At 30.3% G+C, this 23,015-nt stretch overlaps 1 pseudogene; it reads left to right on the top strand.

Annotated features, from left to right (window-relative positions):
* The first annotated feature begins 413 nt into the window (after nucleotides 1–413).
* Nucleotides 414–23,015, top strand: part of LOC149375154 (uncharacterized) — a 41,299-nt pseudogene continuing 18,697 nt past the window's right edge.

Here is a 23,015-nt window from a genome sequence, read left to right as displayed (position 1 = left end):
GTCCTTTTCGCTCATCTTCCATCAGCGGAACACCTCAGCTGAGGTGCCAGAAGCTAGCCCTCCATCTCAGCCTATTCAGCCCTCAGCCGTTCAGCTAAAAGCAAGTGCTGCGCACCGTACTCGTGGATGGAGCACGTGCCAAGAAACAATTACAAAATGAATCTCAAGTTTTCTACGTAATCAATCTGCTTATTGTAACATTTATGTTATTACCGTCAATAATTATTCTTCAAGTTTATAACCATGCAAGTATTTATTTCGCCTTGTAAGAATCCCGCTCTCAAAACATCAAACATTTATACAGTGCTATTTCAAATAAGCAGCTCATATTAGTCGGTGATTTGGACACGACATTTAAAATAATTAAAAAGTTCGATTAAATATACTTAAAGGAATCAACAGCGATGCAGAAAATGTGTCGAAACAAATTGGAAAGAATCAGATTAAAAGATTACCAGGAGTCATCAGCCTTTATAATAGAGTTTAAAAAATCAGTGAACGAGATGAAAGCTGCAAGTGCTACGGTGTCAGAAAAAAAAGGTGAATTATTCATTGAGGACATTACCAGAATCGCAGATTGGCAATACGGCCTAAAAAAAGTTGTTAATAACGTTGGATGCGATTTTTTGGTAAAATCATATTCTTTAATACTTGCTCTACAACTTACCAAAGTATCTAATTTTTTACAGTGTGGAAGTTGGTTAAAAAACGATAAACCGCATGGGTATTTTTGGCGCATGGCGTGAGGGACAATGAGCCGCTGTAGCGGCCGATGCATAGATCACGTTCATTCTCTGAAGCTGGACTCTGGTGTTATCGATCGAGTACGCTCAAACTGCAAGCACGCTTAAAAATAACGATATCTTGGGAATGAATAACTAAAAAATTTTATCTAACGTTGTAAATAACTTTTTTTAGGCCGTATTGCCAAAGTACCTTTTTTTTTGCATTTAGCTGTGGTTTTGCAAAAACTATTCATCTGATCTTGCTGAAATTTAGTGTGGTTGTTGAAGATTACTCATAAAGCTACAACTCCGCTAAATTTGATGATGTTTATACAGAAGAAAGTTATTAATTTTGGAATATTTGCTCAAACAACGAGATTTTCTGCATTTTGCTGGGAAGCCACACTGGACCGATTGGAATAAACCGGAGCAAAATTGCTAGATGTTTATTAAGTGAAGCTAGGATGGATAAAAGGTTTTGGCTGGAAATCATATGTGTGGCAGCCTATTTAAGGAACAGAACGCTTCCCTACTAAAATTTCTGAGGTGAGGTCTCAGGTGATTTCTCATTTCAAAACCTCACCTGAGAAATAAAATTTCGTGCTTTGATTTTTTCACGTTATCAACTTACTAATCAATTTCTAACAACTTTAGAAAAATTTGGACTTGGAAATTTTTTTTTCAATTCAGACTTGAATTTTTTTTGGAAATTTCCAAAAAAAATTCCTACGTCGAAATTTTTGAAAAGTTGTCGGAAAATAATTAAGTTTGTTGATAACGTCAAAAAATCGAAGCATGAACTTTTGTTTCTCAGGTGAGATTTTTAAACAAGTAATCACCTGAGATCTCACCTGAGGAATTTTAGTAGGGTTACAAATACTGTTGAATTGAAAAAACCTTTTAAAACTTTCTTTGGTACTAAATCTGATGTAAGGCATTTAAAAATGTATGGAAGCAGATTATTTATACCAGAGCATTGCCAAAACAGAAACGAAGGTCTAAATGGGATAGGAAAACAGATTTAAGAATTATTGTAGGTTATGGAAATGTAGGATATCGAATTTTGATTAATAATAGAGATATCGTAGCAAGACATGTAGATGGCATTGAAAAAAATGATATTGTATTGGTTGTAAAGATGATAAACTGGAAAATGAAGATAAAATTTTATATGATAATATGTTTGATTTAAGTAAAAAATTTGAAGATGCTGAGTATGAAAATGACAACGATATTACCAAGAGAGAAAATAAATGTCTAAATCAAAAAGAGAATAATGTTAACAGCAACCGAAAAGAAATGTTAAGCTTCCAGAAAAATTTGATGATAATTACGTGTATACTACTATTTATGTAAATTATTTTAGGGCAGAAAATCCTAAAAGTTTTGATGAAGCAATGGAAAGTTTTGAATCTGATAATTAGAAAAATACGATGAAAAGAGAAAGTAATTGTTTAAATAAAAATTACTCTTTGATATTGGTGGATAAGCCAAAATATAAGAAAGTTTTAGATGTAAAATAGGTTCACTCAAAAGAAGATAAAAACTAATTCAAAGCTAAATTAGTAGTTAGATATGGTTTCAATAAAAGGAAGTTAATAAAGATATTCATTCTCCTGTAGCTAAGATGCGTACTTTAAAGATTCTGTTATCGTATTGTTGCTAAGAAGGTTTAATTATTGATCAGATAAATGTTGAAACTATGTTTTTTAATGGATAAGTTAAATCAAAGGTATATGGCAAACAACCACACGGTTTTGACAATAATTCTAATAAAGTATGTAAAAAGCAAAGAGCATTGTATGGTTAAATAAAAAGCTCTAGAGCTTGGTTTAAATATTTTTATGAATTTATAAAAAAATCGGGAAAGATGAAGCGTACGATATTTTATTTGTTAATGATCAATTAATTTGTTGTTAAAGTTGAAAGACTACTGATGTAATTAGGGAAAAGCTGTCAAAAAGCAATTTGCATGAGAAATTTTGAAAAAGTAAAGTATTATTTGGGAATGAATATAATCTATAATATTAAGAAAATACATCTATTAACAAAACTAGCAGAGCACGCTGCTGTAATCCAAAAGCTATTAATATAATACTACCATTCAGAGGCTAAATAAAATTACAATGGCAGCTTCGTAGACTCCCGTATCGCCAAGATATGTATGTTTGGCGCAAATTTTAAAATACCATGGCTCCATTGGTAATGTAGCTCCCAGCCAACATCCACAATTCTTAAAGAGTTCTTTGTGACGAACAGTTACGAACTAGTTTTGGTATTCGCAAAGTTTATTTGAAGTATTCTTAAAGAATTACTATAGTATTTCACTTATGTCCTCTTTTTTGAATTCTTTGAGAGTTCGCTAAGAGTTCTTTTGTCTACAATTTCAGTTCAGAAAGAGTTCTAAAAGTATTTATTTTGATCCAATGGAACTTAATAAAATTTAAATAAAAAACTATTTCGTTGAGAAGTAGATTTTTTCTTTCTGTAGTTACTAACTCTGACTTCTGACATACACTTATATGAGTTAAAAAAAGTCTGCACCCAAGTGGAATCGAATCCAAGCTAGCTAGAGCCCGCGTGTGACACAAACACGCTTCACCACTCTCGACTATCAAGGATTCAGAAGTCCATAAGCATTTAAAGCCTACATTAACTGTATACAAATACTATGATCTTTGTTATTTAATTAGCTCATTGTTGTTTTATAACTTCTTGTTACACACGCACTTATTTGTAAATAGTCTTGAAACGTGTAGTAATAATGATTATCAACACAAATAAATACCAAATTGAGATTGTTAAATAAATGTAATAATTATAGCAAGCCTTGATATTTAGGACAAACTTTGGAGCTTCACTAAAAACATAATTAAATCTTGACAATATGGTACACAGAGCTATCGTAGCATAGATGGCTCGCACGCATATATATCATTTCGTTTTTGCATTCTCGGGTTCGAATCTCATTATTGACGATGACTTTTTGTTGTTTTAGTGGTCTTACTGGTTATTCTTTAATTTTTTTTCTTCACACTTTTCTATTATTACTACTTCTGCAAACATTTATATTTAAATCAAACATTTAATACCCTGAATAATTTTATTGTCACTATCCAGTAACCTCCAAGCTTGTATTTTTGCATCTTATGAGAATTACTTTTTATATCTTTTTTTCGATACGAAAAAATTAGTTTTTTGCTATTCTAAGAGAAAAATACCCAAGAGCATGTCGTGTGTGAATTTCCCTCATTACTTAATAATAAATATAAGCGCACACAATCAAGCGCTTTTAAATATTTTGGATGAGTATCTTAAAATTTTTTAACTTTTCGCAGATAAATAGTAGCACATACAAGCAAGCGCTTTAAAATACTTGGGATAAGGCTCTCAAAATTTTAAAATACTTTGCAGATAAATAAAATCGCACACAAGTAAGTGCTTTCCAATATGTTTAATAAGGCTCTCAAAATTTAAAAATATTTTGCAGATAAATAAAAGCGTAGACATGCAAGTGCTTCAATTTTTTTTAATGAGGCTCTCAAAATTTAAAAATACTGTACAGATAAATAAAAGTGCACCGAAGCAAGTGCTTTTAAATACTTGAGATGAGACTCTTAAAATTTAAAATAAATGGTACATAAATGAAAGCTGGCCAATCAAGTGCTTAAATGTACATGGTATTAGGCTCTTAAAATTTATAATTCTCAATGAATAAACAAATGTGCATACAAGCGAGCTCTTCATATAATCAAGAATGAGGCTTTTAAAGTTACAAATATGTAGTTTATAAGTAATATCCTGTCCAAGTCAGTGCTTCGGATTATATGACATTAATATACGTTTCTGAGCTGTAGAATATTTAATTAATAAATAAAAGCGTTTAAGCGTGGCCACGTTAGCACTTCGGCTTACTTGATATTAGAAATCGCTCTTGCAATGTACACTACTTAGTAAATAAGCAAAAGAGCATGGAAGCGTGTGCTCTTGATTACTGGTTGTTACATTCTTGACGAGTTGTTTATCTACCTAATAAAAAGCCGTGTAAACAAGCAAGCACATTTGGTTGCTGAGTATGAGCTGCTTGAAATTTTGTTCATTTATGAAATAGACAAAAGTGCAGGCAGTAGAGCGTATTGGGTAGCTAGCAGTAAATTGCTTTAAATGTAGATTAATAAGTATATCTGAAAACGTGTAGACCAAGCATATTGGGTTACTGAAGTAAGGTTTTTATTTATGCATGCATTTCTGTAGTTAATAATTTATAAATGAATATTTCAATATTCTTAAGCATCAGATAAAAAAAAATAATTGAAAAAAATACGAGCGTTGGTCTTGAACTCAAAATCTTTGGGTCCAAAACTAATGTTCCCAACTATAGCTATAAATACAGATATGATTAGTAGATGAAATTATAGCTGATAATATTTCACTGACGGGGTAGTAAATTTTTAGGCATGAGATAGTTACCTGAGATCATAGGTGAGATCTCATGCGATAGTCACAGACAGGGAATATTTGATAAGAATATTTTTTCATAACTTAATCATTATTTCATTAAAAATATTTTATAATGATGTATATTGATAAAACAAAGACGTAAAAATGGATTATTTTGACACCCAAATGCAACACAAATTTTTTTTACCATCAAAAATACAATAAAGTGTCAAGTTAGATTCCTATTATTGCAATTATGGATGTTTTCTCACAGCACAAGAATTTTGTAAGTGTTTTTTTTTTATTAAAATGTTCACTATAACTTTCATACTACAGTATTGATACTGCAGTATAAATACTACATAAGATTGTTTAAAGAGTACCAAAAGAATACTTCATTTACTTTAATAAGAATTTTTTTAGTCATCTTTTTGAATAATATAAGAATTTTAAAAGAATTCTTTTATTACGAACATTCGCCTATCCTTAAGGAAGTCTTTTGACAGTGAAAATCTGCGTATTGGGAATATACGGTATGACGTAATGTACTAAGAATTCACATATGTTCATGGTATGTACCAAAGCTTAACTTTCACTTGTATATGCTTCCATTGATTTAGTTTGAATTTTTATTTTACATAAGTTGTAGTTACTTGGATGTTTTATTTTTTTTTGATTTTTGAAGAAAAGCTTTTATGCATGGACCTGCAAGTGCGGCAGGACTCCAGAAATTAACTTGTTGAGTATTTGTTTATGTTGAAACTAATGATGAATCTAGGTTTGTGATCGAATTAAGTAATTGAGGATAAGCTGCTTGGGAGTTTGCTGCTTGATTTTGTAAAAAATAGATTCGTGGTCTATTTTTGAATAGAAGATGAATTTTAATCTTGCCGCAAATGGCACTTACTGGTACAACTTTCTATTCTTTATTTATTGGTTAAAGTTTAGGCTGGTTTTTAGAATTGATTACATGGCACTACTTTCATCCCTACATAACGTATCCCTGTTGTTGCGGTCCAATAAAAACCAATAAAATTTTACAATGGGATTTTTCTATTAGTTTCTTATCGGTATTTGCACCCGTAAATCCAAATAAAATCCGAAATGGTTAAAAATAGATTTTCTATATCATTTATTATAACTTACTTTATTATAAATTGACAAATTTATGTCATACCATCCGGATGGTAACATCAAAACGGGGGGATTAGAGTATTTTATATGTAAATTGAAAGAAAAGTTAGTTATTAATTTTTATTAGAATTTTGTAAAAAATACTTTAGTCCCCCCGTTTTGGTGTTACCATCCGGATGGTATGACATAAATTTGTCAATTTATTTTTGTTCAATCATGTCCTAGTTATAAAAAATGATATAGAATATCTGTTTTTGACCATTTCGGATTTTATTTGGATTTACGGGTGCAAATACCGATAACAAACCAATAGAAAAATCCTATGGTAAAATCAATGAATTTTTTATTGGTTTTTATTGGACCGCAACAATAGGGATTACAACGAAGTTATATTTACATAATATATTTTCTAGAATTATATAATAATTTATGTATTGGTATTCCAATTTTTTTTTAAATTACTATAACGAAGCTACTCGAAACAAGAGCCTAGACATTCCAAAAACCATTGAACTGACGTAGCACCGACGCGCGACGTTAGGCATCTCAAACGCCCAACTCCGAGCTGTAGCGCTACCAGCTTGGAGCTGCAACAGTCAGTGCTGTTTTGAAGTCAGTTACTTCAAAGTTGGTGTTGCGGGACTCCTAATTTGGAAACAGTGTAACTGGAATATTTTTGAATTGACGTACATTTAAATCAGAGTTAACATAACCCGAATTCAGAAATATAACAGCTCAATATTTGTTGAACTGTAAAATATCAGTAAATTTGTCATCTTCAAGTGCCAATTTTTTTTCAATGTAATCATCTGTAATCGTGAAGTACGTAATTTCGTATAATTTCATTTAATTCTCCTTAGAATGGAAAAAAATTCAAGATGTGTACTGGTCGAAGGTTGTGGTTACGGTGATGTAATTTCACATATTTCTCATTTGTGACAATGCAAATTATTAAATAAAGTTTTTGCACCCGTAATCAAAACTATTATTAATAAGAACACATAAGTTGAGATTGTAAAATAAATGTAATAATTCCAGTGAGCCCCAGTGTTGAAGATAAGTTTTGGAGCTTTATTATAAACATAAGTAACTTTTGACTGTAGTTTACTCAGATCTTCCTCAGCACAGATAGCTCGCATGCAAGTTCATCGTTTTGTTTTTGCATTCTTGGGCTCGAATCTTCGTCGATGTAATCTCATTTTTTTTACGATTTTGACGGTTTTATTAGTTATTTACAAACTTTTTTATCCTCAAAGTTTTCTAATACTATTAATTAGGCATACACGTAAGTTAAAATTACATATTAAATACGGTAGCAAATGTTTATTATGGTACAAAACTTAAATGTTTTCGCACGTTGCTACAAAAAATAAAAATAACTAAAATTTTTAAATCAATAATTTTTAGACATTATCGTTTGTGCATGAATTTTTTAATGTTTTTAAACAATGCTTCATTTTTTACACCTACAACGACATGAAATAAGTTGTGTAATTTAAAATAAAAACTAAAGATTTATAATTACGTTATGAAAAATTTATGTACGACATTCTCTTGAGTATTTTTCTCTTAGAATAGCAGAAAACTTATTTTTTTGTATCGAAAAAAAAAATATAGAAAAGTAATTCTCATAAGATACAAAAATACAAGCTTGGAGGTTACTGGATAGTGACAATAAAATTATTCAGGGTATTTAATACTTGATTTGAATTTAAATGTTTGCAGAAGTATTAATAGTAAAAAAGTGTGAAGAAAAAGAATTAAAAAATAACCAGTAAGACCACTAAAACAAAAAAAAATCATTGTCAATACTGAGATTCAAACCCGACAATGCAAAAACAAAATGATATATATGCGTGCGAGCCATCTATGCTACGAAAGCTCTGTGTATCGTATTGTCAAGATTTAATCATGTTTATAGTGAAGCTCCGAAGCTTGTCCAAAATATCAAGGCTTGCTATAATTATTACATTTATTTAACAATCTCAATTTGGTATTTATTTGTGTTGATAATCATTATTATAACACGTTTCAAGACTTCGTTTTTGATATAATTTCCGTGGTTCGATCATGTACTTACAATTATACATCATCTAGATCGTAGGACGTTACTATAATATGTACAAACAAGTGCGCGTGAAACAAAAAGTTATAAAATAACGATGAGCTAATTAAATAACAAAGATCATAGTATTTGTATACAGTTAATGTAGGCGTTATATCTTTCTGAACTTCCCAATCCTTGATAGTCGAGTGGTAAAGAGTGTTTGTGTCATAGGTGGGCTCTACTAGGGGCTGCGCCCCCTGCGCGCTCCGCGTGCCTACCGCCCAAATTTAATCACTCATTCATTTTCTATATACAAATGACTTTTCACTGATTTTTCAAAATCTTATTTTCAAATCTACCCGCGCTTGATCTGTCTCGGCCAATCACACAACGAATAAACAGGCTTTATCAGGTGACCCATCATCTTTTTAAGATAGGATAAGTGTATATCAGAAGTTGGAGTTAGTAACTACAGACGGGAAAAATCTACTTCTGAACGAAATAGTTTTTCATTTAAATTTTATTTTTGACTTGCAAAGGGATCAAAATGAATACTTTTGAAACTCATAAAATACTGAAATTGTAGAAAAAAGAACTCCTGGTGAACTCTCAAAGAATTAAAAAAAGGGGACATCAGTGAGATACTATAGGAATACTTTAAGAATACTTCAGAAACACTTTGAGAATACCAAAACAAGTTTGTCACTGAATTTTTAAAAAACTGTTTGAGGATTATGGATGCCAGCTAGTACATGTTATACAGTACATTTTTATTGGATTTTTGGTGCATGAACTAGGAGTTGCATCGATGGCTGAGCAATTAGGATTGATCCACTTGCTCTCGCACTTAAGGAGGTTGACTACCTGAAGCAATCAACAGTCAGTTTTTAACTAAAATTTGTGCAGAGCTTAAAAAGTATATAAATCAAATTTATGTAAAGATTCAACAAATCTGGGTGCTTATGAAACGAGAAATGAATTAAACAAATCTAGTAAATTTTACATGCGTTCTTATAGGAGGTAGTAAAAAGTGACTCTTATAATCAAAAATTCTAATACAATTAACAGTCAGATTTGGACAAAACTATTGTTAACAGTAAATTAACACCTGCCTTTTTATTATATAAAATAATCGGGTTGATAAGGTTGTTTAAAAAATAGTTACTAATTAGTAATCTGGAGTGCTAATACAACTTAATATTTTATTATGGGACATGATTACAAATTTCGAACCTAAAAAAAACAAAGTCTGACCTCTCTCGCACCCCCCTCCAAAGGTAGTCAACCTCCTTAAGGTTTTGATTTGTAGGAGCAGTTACTTTTTTATTTTTTTATTTATGATTTCTTAGTAAGTTTGCCTTTGTATAGTTATGTAAGTTTTTTGACATTTAATTTTCAATAATGTTGACAAAAAAAAACTTATTAAGGGGGCTCCAGTGAGCACTGGTATCTACCCAAAAATAAATGTGTCAGTTGGTATCACTGCTAAAAGTATATGTGCGAGTTTTATGTGTGTATATGTATATCTTGAGAACTGAATGCTCATACAAGTGCAATACAACGACTTGACGAATACTTTACTGAATTTTTCCAATTTTTTCAAGGTTACCTATGCATTGCAAGGTAACATCTGAAAGCTGAGAGTTTTTGAAGTGAAATTAAGCTGTTAAGCAATCTCATGTTGGGCCATGAACAGCCGCGTGAGAAGAAATGCGTCACAAAAAAAACGTAGCCACCCACCCTGTGGCCCAGGCTCTCTCCTCAATCTCTTCTCTAACACACTTCCTCCTACTCTGTCTCTCTCTCTCGCATATACGCTGAGCGCTACCTTCCCCTTACACTGCTACTATAACTTTATATATACAAGTATTATCGGTATATGGTATGTACGTTTCTACGCTACGACTGAACCAATGCGTTTGCTCAAGCTGAGGTGTAGGTATGGCAAAGAGATAAAGGAAGAGAAAAAAAGATGTACATACCTATACTTTAAGCAAAGTATACGTCTGTCTATTGTGTACATGTGTACGTGTTGCACGTCCTGGTCATTACAAACAAATTAATATGTATACATGTACGTAAAAAATGTGCATAAAATAATAAATATGTATAATACGACAACCTAACCTATGAAAATAAAAAACAACGCTGCATCTCAAAAGGGGAGCAAAATAGGCTCAAAATAATAGTGTTCACGGGTTTCCGAAAGGGAACTACATGATCGATATGCAAACATATCTCTATAGAGGGATTGGACTATGCACAAACATAACCTCAACTGTTTCTTTTTTCAAATATATCTTTAAAAGGACGAATAAAAAAATGTTGTATTTTCTATGCTGTGTTTGAAAAATTAATATGGATAAGTACATCATCTTCGAAAAATTTTAGGGGTATAACAAGATAATCTCTCAAAATTTAAAAAACAGTTATATCTCAAAAAGGAAGCTAGATAGACCCAACATAACCATATTTTCAGGTTTTCTAAAAGATAATTACACGATAGATGCGCGCAAATAGAAGGGGGTTGGACTATGCACAAACATAACTTCAATTTTGTATCTTGTATCTTCAAAAGAAAAAGTCCCAAAAAAATTATTATTAGGAATGGCATGTATGAAATATTAATACGGATGTCGAAAAATTCTCCGAAAAATTTTTGATATAACATATTAAGCTCTCAAAAGTAAAAAACAGTTGTATCTCGAAGGGAAAAAGTAATTTTGCGTATAAAAAACAAATACTGAGGTGAAAAAATATATGCTACATGGATTTACACAAACAGTCGTAATAATTCTAAAAATAATGAGTCATATCTTGATAGCAAAGCTAAATCCTATACGTTCTAGCTATAAATTGATTCATTTTCTAGTTTTTATCATGTATTATTAAAGTTATTGCAACAAGAGTTTATTGTAGATATATATGATGTCATATCAAAAGCACGAATAGTAATTTAAAAAAAAAGGAGGTTTTGTCCCGCATAACTGGACAAAATTACTTTTTTTGGGGGCAATGTAGTGAACATTTTTGTTTTGTTCTACATTATATGAACAACAATTTGTACATGTATTAATAAATATATCATAGCAAACATGAAAGTACTTAGAATGCACAAATCACGTGTAACATGAGTAGTACGTATAAGTATATGTATTTAAGTTATACAGAATGAGCACATGAGCTTCACTGAACTGTTGGTGACACAGTGGCAGACTAACTAAAGCGTATCGTACAACATGAGAATACTGCTTGACGCCATGCGTATTGGAATATCCCATGTGGGGACCCCACTATCCATGCGACTGGAGTGGGGAGAGCTAAGGAGAGAAGAGAGGCCGTTGGGGAGAGCAGTCGAGCGGAAGTCGTCCCGCTTGATCTGAGCCATGAGCCACACTATTAATTACTGTACATAGACATTGAATGAAAGCACTATAAGTATTATACTTGAATAGTTCTCTTTTGTCTAGTTTACTCTCCACCCCGATTCGGGCGAGCTCAAAGAGGGCTTTTTATCATACCGAATTTAAAGAGTTATGTTATGCAAGTAGGGGTTTTTTTTCATTTAGGTACTATCAAGATTTTGTTAGCTCTAGTCTCGAAATTTGCCTTAAGCATAAGATACGCAAAAGTAAATGTACAATTGCGTGAAATCATTGTTATTATCGAAGTTAACTTGTTTAGTTTTGATTCTTTGAACATCTTTTAATACCATCCTCGTAATTTTGCAAATAAATACTTTTTTTTTTTTTTAGGAAAACCGTGAATACTTAACTACTCATGTGTGCATGCTTAATTTTTGCATGAGAAAATAATACCTACTTCTCTTTGAATTATCAATTTTTCATGACATCCAACTAAAATTCAGTCTTACTAATATGTAAAGCAAAGTCTCAAAAACCGTTGTGTTTGCTAACCACTAAAACTACTTATAAATACGCCCTATATTTTTCAACCGTGCTCTGCTACTCTCCCCCACACCGTGGCCCACCGTTGGCTTCACACTCCCAAGCAATTAATTTTAAATGAATTTTGTTTTCCTACAATAATTTATTTAACTTTGAATTTTATTTTTTTCTTCTACAACTTTAAAAAAAAAAAAAAAAAAAAAAAAACACTTTCCAGCAAAGAGATTTGAACCCTCGACCTCCTGCATACGAGTCGGGTACCTTACCCACTCTGCTACGTGCGCTGCCGACTGTGGGGATCCGGTTTCTTGTCCTTTGATGCATAAAATACCGACTGATTTTTTTTTAAACCTGATGTTTCTTTAGCATTGAAGTTATGCTTATAATTACTGTTATAAATAGATTATTTTATAAATAAATAAATTATTAAAATAAACATTTACAATATAGTTGCAGAACGTACCAATGCTTTTTAAGGGCGCTTATTTTGAATTCGACAAACCAATTATGTTACAATGTCACATAATTATATAAATATAGTAATTTATTAAATCAATAATAAATAAATCATGTAAGATCATTACATATGTATATTTTGCATTACATATCATTTTAATGGTTTTTAAGGGCGCTTATTTTGCATTTGATAAGCAAATAACGACGGAATGTCATTAAATAGTTATATTAATAATTTCTTTATATATATATATATATATATATATATATATATATATATATATATATATATATATATCAAATTCTATGTGAAATGTATTTCAAATAGTTTTCGAATGCCCGCTTAAGGTTTTTTTTGGCTCTCACATGGTGGCGCCAACTGTCATCAGTTATGAACTACGACCGCAACAGGCTTCTTAAGACATTGCTCCCCTCTCTGACAGTTATCTTTGTAAGGAGAAGCGATTTTTAGTGCTACGTAGAAAGCATGTATATTTCATTTTGAGGTTAGTTGTCATCGTGTTGCAACGTGTCAATGAGTTCAGTGTTAATATTTTGTGATAGTGATTTTCTGTTAATACAAAGTGCGTTTTAATCTTCAGTTTGTACGTGTAAGCAATAACTACATCAACAGTTCAAGAATCTGTTTGTTCTTAAAATTAAGTTGAAATGGGTTCAAGTCCTTCAAAATCAAAAACAAAAAAGTCAAAGGAATTGACGAAAAAACAATTGACTAAATCTCCTCATAATGTAAAACAAAGTCTCTTGAAGTACATAAGTATGCCACATCATAAACGAGTCCATATTTTGCCACCCCAAACCAGAATTTTAGTGCTCTTAAAATTAATCCAAGCATAAGGGGAGACACGAGTCCATTTGTTGATTCCAAAACATCAGTTCAAAACAATTCAAATTCTGACTCTTCGTCTCAATTGTTAAGGCTACATCAAAGACATACAGTAACATTTAACGAAAACAAAAATCGACAACAAAATCAACAGCAAAATGAGCAACAAAGAGCAGTAATATGTAACAACAATATTTTACCATTATGTAATTCAACAGAAAGAGTAAGGGAATTTAGAGTACAACGTACTATGTTTCAAGTAAAATCACAGGAATCTTGTGATAATGAGGATAAAAAAAGAAGCAAATCCTTCACAGGAAAACAAAGTCTATATCCTTTTTTAAATGAATTGGAGAAAACACATACAGACATACTGATATCACAATTACGTACGCCTTCATTACAATTGTCAAATTTACGAAAGCGATATTCTGATGAGACATCTGACCAGTAAGTTATCATTTTGTTTATAAGTTTTTTTAAACAATCTACTTTATACTTTTTTTAGTACATCTACAAATGCTTAATATTGTCAAAAATGTAGAAAAAAACTTAAATTACAAAAACAAATGTCTCAACTTAACGCTGCATTATCTTCACAGAATTATGATCTTCAAGGGTATTACACGTAATTATTTTTTTTACTTAAAGTTAACAAAAAATACATCTTTTGTATTTGCTATGAATTCAATATTAATTTTGTAACGTAATAAAATTTCAATTTGTGTTAATTTTCGTTTTTAAATTAATATCATACTATTAGTTTTGATAAATTTTTTTTTCTTTTCTATTCTTATTTTAGAGACAAAAAAACAAATAATCAGGAGCCAAGACAAAACATATGCACAAATTTACAGACGAATGCCTCGTTACACGATGATCCATGTTTGATACAGGACTCTGTCTGTATACCGATAGAATTTAATAATACCCTGTTTAAGTATAATGTTACATGTGCTCAACCACATCTTATTTTTAATCATAACAGAGATATTCCATCTGAGCCAGCTAGAAATTATTTGTTCTATTGTTTTTTTAAACTTTCAAATCTTACAATTATACCTTTACAACTGAGACGGCTACTACAATAATCACCTTTTTTGTGTTTATGTTCGAATCCCAGAAGTGCAAATGAGATACTCTCTAGTGACCACGAATACGGAGACATGGACTGCATACATATATTTGCAAGATTATATGATACAAATATATGCATACATTATTACTTTATTGATGTAAATATTAATATGGAAAGACAAATCTTCGCTCATTTTAAAGTGAACTATTCTCCGAATTTTATCCATTTGCATTGAACAAACTTGCATTTCACACCATTAATTCCAGTTTCAAACATTATTTTACCAAACAGAAGTGATATTGAAAACATTCGTGAGCCTTCAGATAATGTTTCGGAAACTGACATCGACTCGGAAATAGATATTAATGAAGTTGTGGCGAAATATACGAACTATGATCAACACACACACAAGCACATTAAAATTTTTTCAAAAATTTTCTAAATAATACTCTTACTCATTCTTGCGCAATTTGCGATAGGCTTGGGTGGAAAAAAGATTTGAAATCATCACCTGCAGCACATGAAAATATTTTAAAAACAATTTTACCGGTAAATAATCACTTTTTTTTATTTATACTCTTAAAAAATTTTCATATTTAATAATTATTTGTATTTTAATAGAATTTTGTTAATGGCATTACTGTAGTGGCAATTTGTTCTACGTGCAAAAAATCATCGCCTGCAGCACATGAAAATATTTTAAAAACAATTTTACCGGTAAATAATCACTTTTTTTCATTTATACTCTTAAAAAATTTTCATATTTAATAATTATTTGTATTTTAATAGAATTTTTTTAATGGCATTACTGTAGTGGCAATTTGTTCTACGTGTAAAAAATCTTTGGACAAACAAAAAATCCCATTATTATCCGGATACAACAGATTATCATATCCAGTCAATCCATCACATTTACCAGAGTTAAATCTTATTGAACAGCGACTTATTTCTCCAAGAATCCCTATTATGCAAATAAGAAGACTCAGACATGTTCATGGCCAATTCGGTATTTATGGACAACTTCATAATGTTCCAATTGATGTTAAAACAATAGTTAATAAACTTCCAAGAAATATTCAAGATGACCATTCTTTTTATGTACACATTAGGAAAAAGTTAATACATAAATCGAGTTACGATCATGGTCTTGTAAAAAAAAAAAATATCAAGGACTGGTTGATAAATTTAGTGCAGACACCACTGTACTTATTTTATGATATATCCATTGAAGAGGAAGCCTTAAATAATTATTTAGATGATGCTAAGATTGATCATGATAAAGTTAGTAAACATGTTTGAAGGGAAGATAATCTGAAAGCTCAACAACAAACTCTAATGTGGAATTAAGACAAAATGTTACACATTGCACCTGGCAAAAATAATGTGCCTATTAGTATTTTGTTAGATGAACACGCTGAAGAGCTTTCATTTCCAACCATTTATTGTGGACAGCTTAGAAATTACAAGGAAGGACTTAATGTTACTTCATTTATGCAAGCTACGAGTGAACTTCGACGTACAGGTCGTTGGGGTGCAGATCCACAACATCTTTTATATTTGGCTGTTAAAATTATGAGACAGCGAGTTCGAGATGCTGTTACTGTAGCTTTCAAATATATTGGCTATGATACTAATATTACAAAAGAGCAAATTCAATCAGAAAATTATATAAACAGTTGTATCGAAGGTAACCTTGCTTTTCTTCGATGTATACCTGATTCTGCTTGGTATTGGGCTAATCAAAAAAAAGATCTTGCGATTATTAGACAATTAGGTGCACCAACAGCTTTCATGACTATGAGTGAAAATGAAGTTGGATGGAACAATTTATTGAAATTGTTATATAAATTAAAACATAATGAAACAGAAGTTTCTAATAAATTTTTTGCAAAGCTACATTATGTCAGAAAAGCCAAACTAATCAATGACGATGCTATTACTTGTGCAATTTATTTTAATAAATTAGTAAATTGTTTATTGAATATTTTGCAAAACGAAACAAACAGTCCATTTGGAAAATACCGGGTGCTAGATCATTGTAAAAGAATAGAATTTCAACATCAAGGTAGTCCTCATGCTCATATTCTTTTGTGGTTAGATAATCCACCTGCAAATTTATTAAAAAATGACGATGATGTGATCAATATGATTGATGAATTAGTTTTAGCAGCAGCATCTGAAGCATCGAGAAATATTAAAGTTCAAACCCATAAACACACTTTTACTTGTTATAAAAAAATGGATCCAAATAAAAAAGAAAATTGTAGATTTGGAGCACTTTTCGTGCCATCTAAAAAAACTGTGACATTGATACCCATGAAAGATACTGATTCGAATTTTTCTGAAGAAACTTTTAATAATTACAAGAAACATTACAGTCTTTTTCGAAAAAATTTACAAAATTTCGATTACAAAGACTTTGATAATTTTTATAGTCACAACGTCATCATGTCTGACAAACATTATTATAACATTATCCATGCTGGTATCACTCGACCAAAGTTGTTTTATCGTCGAACGCCGTCGAAAAAATAACACAATACATTCAATCTATTTGTTTTGAATCATTTAAAACCTAATATGGATTATTCTTAAGCGGCTTACGTTGTCGAGTACGTTAACAAACACAATCGAGGTATAAATAATTTACAACGACAAATTATTGAAATTATGGATGAAAATCCTGAGTTTGATATAGTTGAAATTACAAGAAAAATGAGTGTTGACGTTCTTAATTCTGATGAAATGTCAGCACAGGAAGCTGCTTGGTACTTATTGGGCAAACCAATGGCTAAATCATCTTCAGTAGTCGTTTATATACCTACTATTCACCCTACAGAACGTATGAGAATAAGAAAAACTATAAAATAACTTAACGAAATGGATGACGATTGTGTTGATATTTGGAAGAAAAATGTGTTTGATAAATATGTGTTTACGAAAAAAGACCTGACAGTCTCGAAGACGTTACGTTGGCACAGTTTGTTGCTAAGTATTATTTAAATAATGAAGGAGAATATATTGAAAGGCATAAGCCTAGAGTTATTAGGTACCGTAACTACGAAGTGTCTGACTTCAATGATTATGCACGAGAAATGGTACTGTTGCACATTCCTTTTAAAAGCGAAGAAAATGATGTGTTAGCTGAAAATAAGTTCATTCAAATATATCAAGGTAATGACAATTTAATTTTAGAGCGCAGAAAAGAGTTTGAATCTAACTTGGATGTAAAAATTATAAGCTATAAAATCGCAAAAAAAAAAGTGAAAAAAAAAATTTCAAAAAAAATTAATGAAATGAAATATGAAAATAAAATGAAATAAAATTACAAAAGACATGAATAAATACAACGGAGTAAAAAAAAATAAAATAAAAAAGGGAATGAAAAAAAAAGATTGAATATGAAAATAAAAAAAGGAATTAAATAAAGGAAATACAAAAAAATGAAAAAAATTTATTACAATGAAATTTAAAAAAAAATTAAAACAAGTAATAAAAAAAAAAAATTAAAACAAGGAACAAAAAAAAAATAAAACAAGAAATTAAAAACAAACCAGGGGGTATAAATGGGTCATGGGACCCACGGTAAGAACGAAGTTCTTTAAACATGACATGAGTATAAAAACACAATTTCTCAGGTAACAAGGGGGTCGCCAGACCCGTAGAAAGAACGAAGCTCTATAAACGTTAGTACTGCATTTATGTAGTTCACTAAACAAAAACTTGAAAAACGAATTAAAGAAAAAAATTAAAAAAATAGTTCAGTACTCACGATGGTTAAACTTCGTGAGTACTGTATTTATGCACGCCGTTCTCACGAAGTTCAACCATCGTGAGTACTGAACTATTTTTTTAATTTTTTTCTTTAATTCGTTTTTCAAGTTTTTGTTTAGTGAACTACATAAATGCAGTACTAACGTTTATAGAGCTTCGTTCTTTCTACGGGTCTGGCGACCCCCTTGTTACCTGAGAAATTGTGTTTTTATACTCATGTCATGTTTAAAGAACTTCGTTCTTACCGTGGGTCCCATGACCCATTTATACCCCCTGGTTTGTTTTTAATTTCTTGTTTTATTTTTTTTTTGTTCCTTGTTTTAATTTTTTTTTTTTATTACTTGTTTTAATTTTTTTTTAAATTTCATTTTAATACATTTTTTTCATTTTTTTGTATTTCCTTCATTTAATTCCTTTTTTTATTTTCATATTCAATCTTTTTTTTTCATTCCCTTTTTTATTTTATTTTTTTTTACTCCGTTGTATTTATTCATGTCTTTTGTAATTTTATTTCATTTTATTTTCATATTTCATTTCGTTAATTTTTTTTGAAATTTTTTTTTTCACTTATTTTTTTGCGATTTTATAGCTTATAAATGCAATTTTTATTTTATTTTTATATAATTACTCAATGACATTGTGCCATTATTTGTTTATCAAATTTAAAATAAGTACCCTTAAAAACCATGAAAATGATATGAAACTCGAATTATATTTATATAATGATCTTACATAATTCATTTATAATTGATTTACTTTGAATTACTTTATTTATATAATTATGTGATAATGTAACATAATTTGTTTATCGAATTCGAAATAAGCACCTCTAAAAACCATTGATACATTCTTCAACTCTATTCCACATGTTTTTTTTTTTTTTTTTTTTTTAATCAAGTATTTAGAAAAAAAATACAAATATAATTTATCATGATTCGAATGTATTATCAGTGAAAGCATGTAAAAATGGAATGTTATAGTTACGAACCACACCATAAGTACAAGAAATCGAGTTTCTATAGACGGCAGCGCTTGTAGCAGAATGGGTAAGGTACTGGACTCACATGCAGGAGGTCGAGGGTTCAAAACTCTTTATTGGAAAATGTTTTTTTTTTTTTTTTTTTTTTTTTTTTTTTTTTTAAGAATTGTAAAAAAAAAAAAATTCAAAGTGAAATAAAAATTATTGTGGGAAAATAATAATTGCTTGGGACTGTGAGGGAGAATGGTGGGCAAAGGTGTGTGGAAGAGTAACACGGCACGGTTGGCCGATACACATATATAGTGGGGAGAGGGGAAGTGTATAGAGAATAGTCGGTGAGGGGGACGGGGTAAGGGGGGGAAACTTGAGAGGAAAAGTAAACCACTTTCGTTTCAAAAAAAAAAAATCTGTCGGTTTTAAAATTCCAGCCCCCCGAGTAACGCGACATAAAGAACTTTGTTCTAAAAACTCTCGAAATTTGCAAGCAGTTGCATAGAGAAAATGATGAAATCGCCGTTGAAAACGAAGATTTACAAAATCAAGCTAACATAATTTTTGAACCCAACCCGTATGAAAGATTGCTTTGCGATCCTGAAGGTGCTGTTAACACTGATTTGCAACGTGAATCTTTAAATCAATTTTTTGTCATAGCAAAAAAAAAAAAAAAAATTTAATGGATACTGAACAGTTTTACAATTTAATGAGATCTGCAAACAAAGAGCAACGAGAACTCTTAGATATCATTATTGATCATCTTCAGAATAAACATGAGTCACCTTTTCAAATATTTTTGACTGGTCCTGCTGGGTGTACTAAAACATTTGTTGTCAAACTAATTATGGAATTATACAATAGGTTCACTGACACCGATGGTTATTGCAATGCTTACATAACCTGTGCTTCTACTGGTAAAACTGCTGTAGCAATTGACGGTACAACCATTCACACTGCTCTCAAAATTTCTCTTTCAAATCTATTACCGTTATTATCAGAACTTTTAAAATTATACAGATGTCTTTTTAAATACCTTAAAGTACTTTTCATTGATGAAATAAGCATGGTCAGTACAGAACTCTTGGTTAAGATTGACACGCGTCTAAAAAAAATTACGGGAAATCATAAAGATGATTTTGGAAATATTGACGTTATTTTTATTGGCGATTTACGTCATCTCCCACCAGTTAGATCAACGCCTATTTACGAATCAATTAAAAATTGTATGGTTGGGCCTTATTTATGGCGAAAATTGAAATTTTACCATCTTACTCAAGTAATGAGGCAAGCTAATGGAACGTTTTTTTCTACATTAACAAAACTTGGCAATGGTAAAATATTATCAAATGTTGAACTCGATATTCTTGAATCAAGATTTTTTACAAAATCTAAAGTTCAAAGATTGTGCCCTAATGGAGTTCATTTATATGTTACAAATGTAGATGTTAATAGTTACAATAATGAAATTTTACAACAATCACCACACAAAATAATTTCTACAGCCAATGATGTCATTGTTGGATCACAATATGCTCGACAGAAAAGTGCTTTTAGACAAAAAAACACAAAATCTCAGTAATAGATACAGGTGGTTTATCTTACATTATTACTTTTGTTAAAGATAAGTATTATTTTATTACTTTAAATATTGATGTATCTGATTGCTTAGCCAACAGTGCTGTTAGTAAGTTAGCACATTTGGATTTTGATAAAGATAATATTGCTTGTCGAGTTTGGTTAGAATTTTCTGGTAACTTTAAAATTGGTGAAAAAATCAGAAAAAAGCTGCTTCATTCGATATAAAAAATGGAATTAATAGATCTGCCGTACCGATCGAACTACGAACATCGAATATTTCTTTAACAAGAGACAATAAAGTTACCGTTAAACGAAAACATTTCCCATTGATAGCAGCTTGTGCTATGACAATTCACAAATCACAAGGTGGAACGTTCAATCAAGTTGTTTATCAGTATTCGCAATCACTCGTTTACGTTGCACTTTCTCGTGTAACAAGTCTTGAAGGCTTGAATATTGTAACACCTGATAACGATCCGACTAAGTTTAAATTTCATCATAACCGTCGACAAGCTGCTTCGACTGTAAGTTTAGTACAAGAATTTCAAAGGCTCTCTTTAAATTATCTTGAAAATAAAGCTCAAATGATTACCAATTTCAGTTCTGGTAAAAAAAATATGTCTATATTATGTTTTAATACTCAAAGTCTACGGAAACATTTACTTGATTTGAATGATACAGTCACTAGAAAATGTAATGTTTTAATGTTCACTGAAACATGGATGGACACTAATCAACAAATCGACATACCACAATTTAACTGTATCGTCCATTTTAAACATGACAAGGCACGGTCACCGAGAGTTGCAATGTATCATAACATTGATGATCCAGTAAACATCGTTGGTCCAAATACGGATATGACTGTACAAAATACCCATGATTTTAATGTCCGAACAACAGATATTGCAGACACTTTTTCAGCCATGTCTACAATAAAAAATGGCCAAAAAATAGTAATAGTAGCCATACATGTTCAGAATCAAAAAATAGAAGATATAATTGATACAATTCACACAACACTACTGGAGTATACTGAAGGAGGTGCACAATTGCTTGGCAAAGATTTTAATAAACTTACACTTATTTTAGCTGGTGATTCTAATATAAACTTTGCTGATAAAAATTCCGAGCCATTGACCAATTTCCTCTTCCAAAAATTAAATTTAACTATGAATAATGATCCTGAAAAGCATACAACAAAGTATGAGACCACGATAGATGTCCTTTTAATTGATATCTAAATAAAATACAGTCAGAAACATACGTATCTTATTTTAGTTACCATAAACCAATAGTTGCTGTTGTAGAATGTGATTAATTTTAAAATTCAGTTTTTTGTATGTAATTAAATATATATTAACATACTCGCAGATTTTGTATTTTTATATTATAGTAACAAAGATATTTTACATTAAATTTCAATGTTTTATTTCTTATCCCCTTCCATAAAAATATAAGTTTTAAAATAAAACAAAAATTGTATTAATTAGCTATACAAGTGCGAAAAAATTAGTAAGAAAAAAAATAATTTGGAAAAAATTTATACACAGAAATTAAATGAAACAAATTTAAACAAAATGCAATGATAAACAATTGAAAATAAAAATGAAAATAAAGGTATTAAATCAAAATAAAAAAATTCAATGAAAAAAAAAAAATAAATAAATATGAAATAAGAAGAGAAATAAAATGGAAGATAATATAAAAAAAAATAAAGAAATAAAATAAAAAAAAAATAATGAAATCCGAAAAGACATTAAAAAAAATAAAATGAAACAAAAAAAAAAAAAAAAAGGAAATGAAATAAAAATACGGAAAATAAAATTTGAAAAAAAAAAAAACGAAATGCATTTAAAAAACAAAAAATAAAGATAAAAACACATGACAAAATACAATGGAATAAAAAATAAAATAAAATAAAAAATGGAAGACAAAAAATAAGATTAAATAGAAAAATAAAAAAAGAAATGAAATAAAGGAAATACAAAAAAATGAAAAAAAAAGTAATGAATTGTCAGGCATAATTACAGTACTCACGAAGTTTAACCATCG

Source organism: Copidosoma floridanum, unplaced genomic scaffold (genome assembly GCF_036245765.1).
Source record: "Copidosoma floridanum isolate Cflo_tuat_1 unplaced genomic scaffold, Cflo_Japanese_pri ptg000011l, whole genome shotgun sequence".
Classification (NCBI taxonomy): Eukaryota; Metazoa; Arthropoda; class Insecta; order Hymenoptera; family Encyrtidae; genus Copidosoma; species Copidosoma floridanum.
Note: the sequence above shows the minus strand (reverse complement) of the source record. Positions and strands in the feature narration are given on the sequence as shown.